This window comes from Bactrocera latifrons, unplaced genomic scaffold (assembly GCF_001853355.1).
Source record: "Bactrocera latifrons isolate USDA-ARS-PBARC rearing strain unplaced genomic scaffold, ASM185335v1 scaffold_203, whole genome shotgun sequence".
NCBI classification, from domain to species: domain Eukaryota; kingdom Metazoa; phylum Arthropoda; class Insecta; order Diptera; family Tephritidae; genus Bactrocera; species Bactrocera latifrons.
The window spans coordinates 127,894-137,045 of NW_017535553.1; the positions used below are offsets into that span (position 1 = coordinate 127,894).

Below are 9,152 nucleotides of genomic sequence, written 5' to 3' on the forward strand. Positions count from 1 at the left end.
GCGCGCTTGCAAGTTTTGCTGTTGTATAGGCAGTTAACTTGGCTTACTAACTCGCACCGAATTGATTCGACTCATCAGCGCGCGCTCCGCCATTCACACAYGCGGCATGCCGCAGGACATATGACAAATTGTACAGACACAAGGCGAATGCGGCGATGACGAAATTCGTGTRAATACATACATAAATAAATATGTATGAATAATACGGTGGAAAGCCAAAAAATTGCTGAGTTATATAAACATATGTATATCGTTGCTTATTATCTTATTTATTATGAGCACGTTCATTTGTCATTCGCAAGCGGATTAGGATATATCTGAATTTTAGTCCAACAGTTATTTTGCTTTTTATAATCTGAACAGGGTATATTAAGTTTGCCATGACGYTTTTAAYACCCAGAATGAAACGTAGGAGACCCTTCGAAATCTATAGCTGCAAATTTGTAACATAATTTTTTTATGCTTTATAGGAAAATATTGTGGAACTCCATTTTTTTTTTTTAAATAGAGACTCATATCACCCCAAAAACACGCCTTTAGTAAAAGTATACTACAATTATCCTTTCTTGCATTTTCTTTTTCTATTACAACAACAGTTCAAAAAGGGGTTTCCATGAAAAAGCGCATCGAATTCGCTCASAAATTATGACAGCAATTTATTTGTGTATGACAAGACAATTTAGCGCATTTTGCGGAGCAACAAGCCTCTAAGCCCTTCTGCTATACTTTCACCCAACCTAAAGAATGAGAAAATATGTGTCGCATAATTTCGAGAGCGTAAAAGGGTTTAACTGCCTTTTGTTTATGTGCACAGCGCCACTAATAACTAWGTCATGCAGCAAGAAATGCATTGCAAGACACAACACAAACCTCGGCCATGTTCGGCAATTTCGCGCCACACTCATAATCCTTTCACGCTTGATTGGCGCAAATTGCACGGAATTCGAAATTTCGCAGCGAGTTTTCGCACAAAATTTCTCAACCTTTCAGTTTTGATCGGCAAAACGTACATAAATTCGGCGCTGGCTTTTGTTAGTAAATATGAATTATGAATTCACGAGCTGTGCGCCCAAATGAAGGGCTTTGTGCGCCGATTTGCGTGTAATTAAATATAATGCAATCTTCGGCGAGCGAGAATTTCGGAGATTCATGCTGCTGAGAAAATAGCATGGCTTTGAGGAAAATAATTTCAATTAAATGCGAATTGTATGGCAGCTGTGCTTGTGGACTATTTTAAGGATTCTTTTTCTTAAGGATTTGTTTATATACATGCATGTGTGTGTTTATTTGTTGCTTACCTGACTGAGTTTATCCATAATTGTTTATTAAACATGAAATAGTGATTTAGATTGTAGGCCAGCATTATTGCTGCAAATATTGCATTCAAATGTAATAATTTCAATTTCGTTTTATTTGTCTTAGCCTTAAGGATTTTTGTATGAAAAGATTTTTACATCGTGTGCAACCCCTAGTCCCTGGTTGCTGAAGGCAATTTTTGATATTTGCATACGTCTTGCCTAACACACCACAAGGCAAATACTATATATTATTCCCCATATTTTGTTGTGGTTAAGCGAATTTTGATTGAAATTTCGCACAAAAGAAGTAGAAAAGGAAAGTTGCTGTTGGAACAGATATCCCTCTGAGAATCTATTGATTTTATTTACTTTGTGGTTTCAAATTGAAAAGATGCGAAAAAAGAAAACAAAAAGAAAAGAAAATAATAAAAAAAAAGTAAGTATAATAAAAAAATTAAGTAAATCGTAAAATCAATGAAGAAAAAATAATAGAAAAGTAAGGAAAAAGTTAAAAATAAAATTCAAGTGATCAACAACAGCTCTACACAATCTTGGATTAAAATAAATGCAACAATAAAATAAATTAAATAAAATGCAATTTAAATRTTATGTTATAAAACTAAAGTTSTTTTATGTAAATTTTTTTTTATGTCCAAATTAATTTATCCTAAATAAAAATAAAAAAAATATTTAAAAATGTAACAAAATTGTATAAAAAGACAAGAAATTATAATTTGCTTTGAAGACAGTGTTACTTGGCGAGCTCGAGCAAAAACTACCCTGTATCGTCACACTTCCAACTCACCGCTTCTTTTCTCATTTCCACGTGACCTTTTTGCTCTGTCTGCACACCATTTCTCYTACTGTGCCTTAAAAATTGATTGTGACACTTTGACATATGTAATTTTGGCAACTTTATTATATGTATTTTTTACAACAAAAGAGCAAAAGTAATTGCAAATTCTCTGAGGCTATAATAAACACATGCGCCTGGCTACCTAGCACATGAGGCCTGCAAATGAAAATGTGTTGGATTCGCAATGCTTGTCAATACTTGGCAATTTGCGACGAAATTTATGCGGTCATGTTTTAGTTTTGGTCGAGGAAATGTAAAGAAATCTCAGAAAATATGATCAAAAGTATCAATAACAAAATTAAATTTAAAAAATGTAGCGAGCCAAATTTATGAGTTAAAAAAAAAAAAAAATTTGAAAAAAAAAACTCGCAACTATAAATAATGCCTAAAATCGAGTTATTATCGACATTTGATAGCAGTTTTTTAGAAAAAAAAAATATTATTTCAAACATTCCATTGCTTACCGAAAGAGAAAAATGCGACAACAGTCCATAACAAATTATTCAAAATTATGATCTTTGAGACATTCCTATTGAACAATAAAATAAAATGGGCCAGATTGAAAACATGTACAAAGGCATATACAGAAATGATCACTAATAGCGTCGAACATCAACCACTAATATTGGGTTAGCAATTTTGTATTCGATTCGCCACTTCTACTTCTACAGATGCTCGCTATATGTGAGCTCTCCTCATATTTATTTGTGAAAAAGAAAACCTACAATTMGAGATAGTATATAGACAGTCCATTGAAGTGATATAGTCACACGCTTTTCTAACTWTTTTATTTTAATAAATATTGTTTATACCAGTTATTCGTTCGATTCGATTYCTTCCAAGATTTGGCAAAGGAACTTAATAGCTGTGTTCGATTGGTAATTTCTCTGCTTTCGTTTTAGAAAATATACATGTGAAAGCGACAACAAATTTGTCGAGTTGAATTGAAAGAAAAGTATATGCGGATCCCTCATTAGARTGGGATAACTTCGATCTTCAATGCAACCAACCTTTGTTTTACATATTTTAGGCYAATTCTAACAGGTGATCCAAGTAGAAGTACTTTTTAGAAGAGCAACTTGAATATATTCAAGAGATGCTGGTGAAAATGTAACCATCAAYGGCGACCGTTMTCGCGCCATGATAGTCGACTATTAGATGCCTGAAATTGAAGCTCGTGATCTCGGCGCCATTTGGCTTCAACAAGACGACACCACTTTCCACACAGCGCATCAGTTTATGGATTTATTGAGAGAACATTTCGGTGAACAGATAATTTCACGTTTTGGGCTTATGATATTATACCGTTAGAATTTTTTCAGTAGGAATATATAAAGTATAAAATCTATGCGGAAAATCCCTCTTCGATTTAGGCCTGGTTGCTCCAAGTATGCCATTCGCCAGTTACCAGTCGAAATGCTTGAAGAGTCATCGAAAAGTTGACTCAAGAGTTGAACCATCTGCGACGCAGCCGCAACCAACATTTGAAAGATAAAATCTTGAAAAATAAATGCCAAAAGATGTTCTTTCAAATGATAATAAACATTCTGTCTTTGAAAAAAGTAGGGAACCTCCAAATGGATCACCCTATACAATTATGAATGGTTCAACTTCAAATTTCCTTTCTTTTTGTATTTTTAAAACATAAGAATAAGAAATTCAATTATAATAATTTATAGAAATAGTCCCTCAGTTTTTGAAATATCGTTCCCTCAGGAAGCTGTTACAGCACATAACTGCTGCCATGCAAACTGAACGCTCGGAATAAAGAGCTTGTTYGGAAAACTTTGTCATAGATTATTATATAAGGCAGTAGCCTCCGAAATCAGATCGGATCACTATAGCAAGGTGAAAGATCGAAATCAGAATAACTCTCTTTTTATTTCTTTTATGCTAATAAAAAAAAAACACGTAAAGGGAATAGCTGTCGAGAAGCCAAAGTTGACTACTTGCTGAAAACTCTAAAAGCGAGTTGTATTTTTTCTAAAAAATTTTAATTCAATACTTTAAAGCATAAAAATTATAAAATTGTAATATATACTATATAATGCACCTAAACGTAAAAACGGTGAAATTATTATATAATCGAAATAAATATATGTTTCATACTTAAACATCTTTGTGGTGTGTTAACCATCGGTTTTGAGACAGTACGCAATACCTACAGTGCACCAAGTTCAAATAGCGCATAAAAAATTGTTACAGTTTTATGATTTCACACACACAAATACACGCTTATACATATATGYACATACCACGTACGACGATTAACACATTTGACAGTCATTAATCAATGCGAAATGCCAAACGCTCCGTGAACTTACCTGAAAGAAAGGAGACAGAAATGTAATTAATAAAGTGAAAGAATCTTACTAGTTAGCTGCTTAAAGAAAAGTCTTACGTACTACAAATTGAAGATTAATTTGCTACAAATACGCGTCGTAAAGAGGGAGGAAATCGTTTAGTTCGACATAAATGAATAATTGCGCTCATTTATCACTTAAAACTAACAAATRCGCAAAAAATATCAAATTTCCACTCGCAATATTACTTTTTAAACAGTTTGGTTTAAATATCCTAAAAAACAAGAGGAGAAGCACGGCAGTAAGGACATTTCGAATTCGGCAATTGTGCGGCATTAGAGGGCTGACCAAAGCGATTTTTCCAACAGACCGAGCGACAATCCGCAATTAAACTGTCAAAATGAGGCAGCAACACGGCAGTGCTGGGAAGCAAAGTAATTAACGAGAAAAAAGTGTCCGAAAAGGCACAAAAATATTTTTTTATATTCTATACTAATACTACACGGAGTTCTATGCATGCTTGCAATGTGTTCCTTACTTTCAAAACGCCAACTCAGTTGAAATTATTTCATTAACTTTAATGTGGCACGGCAGCAAGCCGCCACAATTACCACTAAGTTGTCCACAAGCACGCATATACACATACATATGTGGAATATCTTCCTTTCATTTGGGTTAATTTCTGTTAATTTTTACCATTTTATAGTGCCGGCACAGTGCTGGCTAAAAGTATGCGCCACAAGTGCTACTGTGCTGTAGCAGCAACGCGCGGTGGAGAGTGGTAAGTTAGTGACACGTGTGGAACAAAGCGTGTAATAACAACAGCGTSGCATTAACTGCATTCACTTGCCGCGTCGTGTGGCATGTGGCATCGTCGGCTGTCTTGCAAGTAGCTGCGGCGGTTTGTTTGCCTGTCAATCTTTGGGCTAAGTATATAATTATCCTGCCAACTGAGCGATTTGTTTGTTGCCAGGCCACGAGTTGCCTTGCAGGTCTGYCACATGCCTTTTCTTTACGTTTTAGCTGCCGAAGTGCACCTGAACGGTAGGAGAAATGAGCCGAACGCACGCTATCTGAGAAAATATTACTAGTTCTATGCTCATCTGGATAAGTAAGGGAAGTAACTCGATAAAATTTTATAAAGGTTTTAAGTTGCGTTACAGCTTCGTTTTTGTCGCGGAATAATTTCGTGTGTTCTCGTTATGGATATATTGAGTAGTTGTCAATAGATGTCATTGCAGTGCCTCTAGCTGATTAGAAATACGAAAAGCCCTTTTTCACCAATGGTATTTGTTTAGCTAAACATTTCTTGATTTCTACTGAGCTATTCGAGCATAATTTTTATTTTACATTCTATTATTCTTTTAGATAATATAAACCATAAATGATATCAGATCTAAAGGGTACAAAAACGTAAGAGAAATCTTATAGCGTATAAAAAATAACCGTTTTATTAAGCATAACAGTAAACTTATGTCAAATATACGAAGTGTTAAAAATATGTAATGTAAAAACTTTTCAAAATCTAAATCTTAATCAAAATTATATGTACACAGATTAAATTAAATATATTATTTATAACATAAATATAGTAGACACCAATTAGTCGTTTTTCAAATTATGGCGACTTTTTCCGTAGACCATGAAGTATATCAACGATTTCGTTAAATTTTCCTTTACAAATTTAGCTTACATTAAAATAAATTAACAAGAAATTATCAATTCAGTGTCAATGACATTTGAAGGTCTAGTGGTTTGCGTTGTTTTTATGTCTTATTTTTGACAAGTGAATATTAGTCGGTTCTATGGTGTAATGGTTAGCACTCTGGACTTTGAATCCAGCGATCCGAGTTCAAATCTCGGTAGAACCTTAAATCAATTTTTTTTGTTGCGCGTTTATTTTTTTGTATTCAATACTTGCGTGTTGATTTCAAACTTTTTTTTAATTTGCTATGATTGATACAAATATACTATACGCAGTAACCAAATGAGTTCGTTGGTTATTCTAAAAATTTATTACCTTCTAGTGCTAGAGAATTTTTAAAAACTAATTAGCAATCGTGGTCATATCAGGTTCTAAAGTACAAAATATTATTAAAACCGTCGCAAGCTAATTTATTAATATTTTTCATTGAAATTGTTTTCCTAATGGTGTTCAAAAGTTGTACAATATTATGTCAACTCCAGAATTAATTATGTAGGATTTAGACTTACTGTTTTGTATACGGGTTTGCGTAAGAACATCATTACACCTCTAATAAGTTTTTCTGGCATTTTTTATTTCTGAAATATTGTGGGGATAGGCATCCTATTACAACTAACGAATGCTTGCTTAAAATCATTAAATATGATATGTAAATCAATACTGTGCTCAAAAAATTTCTCCATGGATTGTTTGAAGGCAAACACTTAGACTACTGTGGACCTTCCAGGTCTAAACCCAAATTGGTATTCAGGGAGGAAGTTTTCTGGGAAGGACTTTTTCYAATTATGTATACATTGCAAGAAAGGAGTTTTTTCAAAACCACGAAGGTAGACCATTTCCGTTCCCACGACGGTCGGGTCTAAGTAAGCGGAAAGGACCCGAATTTTGATTCAGCCAAGGACTGCCAACTCGATATTATGCCTTGAAATAACTTCAGGGATGTTTTCTGCTGCTAAAACAACAACAATCATTTCCTTAAGAATTATTATTAAAACGAGCACAATCTGAGCGGCTACGTTGTCGAGGTCATGTTGTCCGAATGAACGAAAACAGTCCAGCTCTGAAAGTATTCGACGCTGTACCCGCCGATGGAAGCAGAGGAAGAGTTAGACCTCTACTCCGTTGGAAGGACCAGATGGAGAAGGACCTGGATACGCTTGGGATATCCAATTGGCGCCACGTAGCGAAAAGAAGAAACGACTGGCGTGCTGTTGTTAACTCGGCTATAATCGCGCAAGCGTTGTCTACGGCAATTAAGAAGAAGAGAATCTGAGCAACTAACTGCCAGATTTTAGAACACGACTCATTTGAAAAACCAGTCGAATTAGAGTTTGCCTTTGAACAACTGTACTTTAATATGATTCCGCACACCCCTGCCTTTGCAAAGGCGAACGAAATATTGCACTTTTGACCGTTGCAGCACTTAAAAGCGCAACCACTTAAGCGGAGTGACCAGCACTTTTATGCCGCTCGGCAACATTAACGGCGCAGTAAAGTTGTCCCACTTGAGGGGCTCTATAAAACCGACCCTTCTAGCAAGCGAACACACATACAAACGCTTCACAGCAATAAAAATCATTACATCGGTTTTTGCATGCAACTATTCTTCCCGGCTTGCTGCCCGAGTAGTGGACATGGTGGTGTTGGTGGTGGCGATGGTGGGCTGCTACTTGTCTTACTTGCATAGGACGCAAGGCGTGTTAATAAAGCGTTAAGTGGCTGCGCATGCGCTGCACTGACCAGTTCGCCAGCCGAGCAACAAACATGTTATATATGCATATATACATATATAGATGATGGTTGGTGGCCGGCTGGCGCGTGCATTCGTTTAAAATGCCAAACTTTGTTATGAAGGCAATGAATAAAAAGCGGAGACGAAGTGAAAAATGACGTGGAAATTGCACGCGACTGGCAACATTTCAATTATGCAGGACATGCAAAGCAATTATCCTGCACCAGTTGTATGCAACGCCGCGTTCAGCTTGCAGTTACGAGACTTGTTGTTCGGCRTGTGCTGCAGAGCCACGTGCAGGACTTGCGGCTGCAGCGCGATTTGCACCTTGACTTTTTATGTGCGTTGTAACTAAATTTATGCGCGAAACTATTAAAATGATAAATGGAAAGCGCGAGTTGAAAAAAAAAAAACATGTGGCGGACAGGTTTTGTAACAATGCGGAACGTTTTGAATTGTTGGAACATTCACTGAACAAAACTCAGCAACCAAATTTTTTTTTTTTTTTTTGGTTTTTAATAAGCAAATTTAAAAATATGATTTTTTCGAAAATTTGTATCTGTGTGTATGGGTATCGAATGGCATGAAAGGGTTTACATATAACCTTTCGGATTACAAGCGCGCAATTATGAAATATTTCGAGCAGAACACAATTCAGAACGTGCTTTCACAATGCCCAACAAGGATAACACGCTTCGCGCACTCGTACAAACACACACATACAGACGCTTACATAGTTACCTTTTCAAGCATAATGCACGCTTGAGCGAATCTCATTAAAGTTGAAAGACATAACACCGCCAAACAACTTTCATCCCCCCCACACACACACTGCTGAGCGCGCGCATATTGAAATGTCCAGCCAGAGAACGACCGTTGAAAAGCGCTTACAAAATTCTTTCTAATTTATATTTGAATTCAAAAGGCGAGCAACAAAAAAGCGGATAAAAACAGATTAGATGCGCTACCTTGAATATGAGTATTATGAAAGGATCAGTGATTCTAGGCAACAGCTACAGGGGCTTGTGCCCAACTCCCCTTCGCGTTTCCGCTGCTTATGCTTTCATGCTTTGCATCGTTTATGGCGCTCTGTTTAATGCGCGCATGACAACTACGTACCATAAATGTCAAATAAAAAAGTGATGTTTATGAGGCTCTTTGMGGTTAGAGTGAAAGTGCGCACTTTTGTAATATAATAGAAACTATTGGAATTTTGGATTGAATATAATATTTTGATGAGATTGTGCATGCAAAAGAG

At 35.9% G+C, this 9,152-nt stretch overlaps 1 protein-coding gene and 1 non-coding gene across 4 annotated transcripts in view; one reads left to right on the forward strand and one right to left on the reverse strand.

Moving 5' to 3' along the window:
• LOC108968122 (centaurin-gamma-1A) overlaps window positions 1-9,152 on the reverse strand; it is a 262,919-nt gene that overhangs the window by 83,806 nt on the left and 169,961 nt on the right. The gene's annotated exons all lie outside the window — the stretch shown is intronic.
• On the forward strand, window positions 6,257-6,328 carry Trnaq-uug. Its single transcript has one exon. It is a non-coding gene; the product is annotated as a tRNA-Gln (tRNA).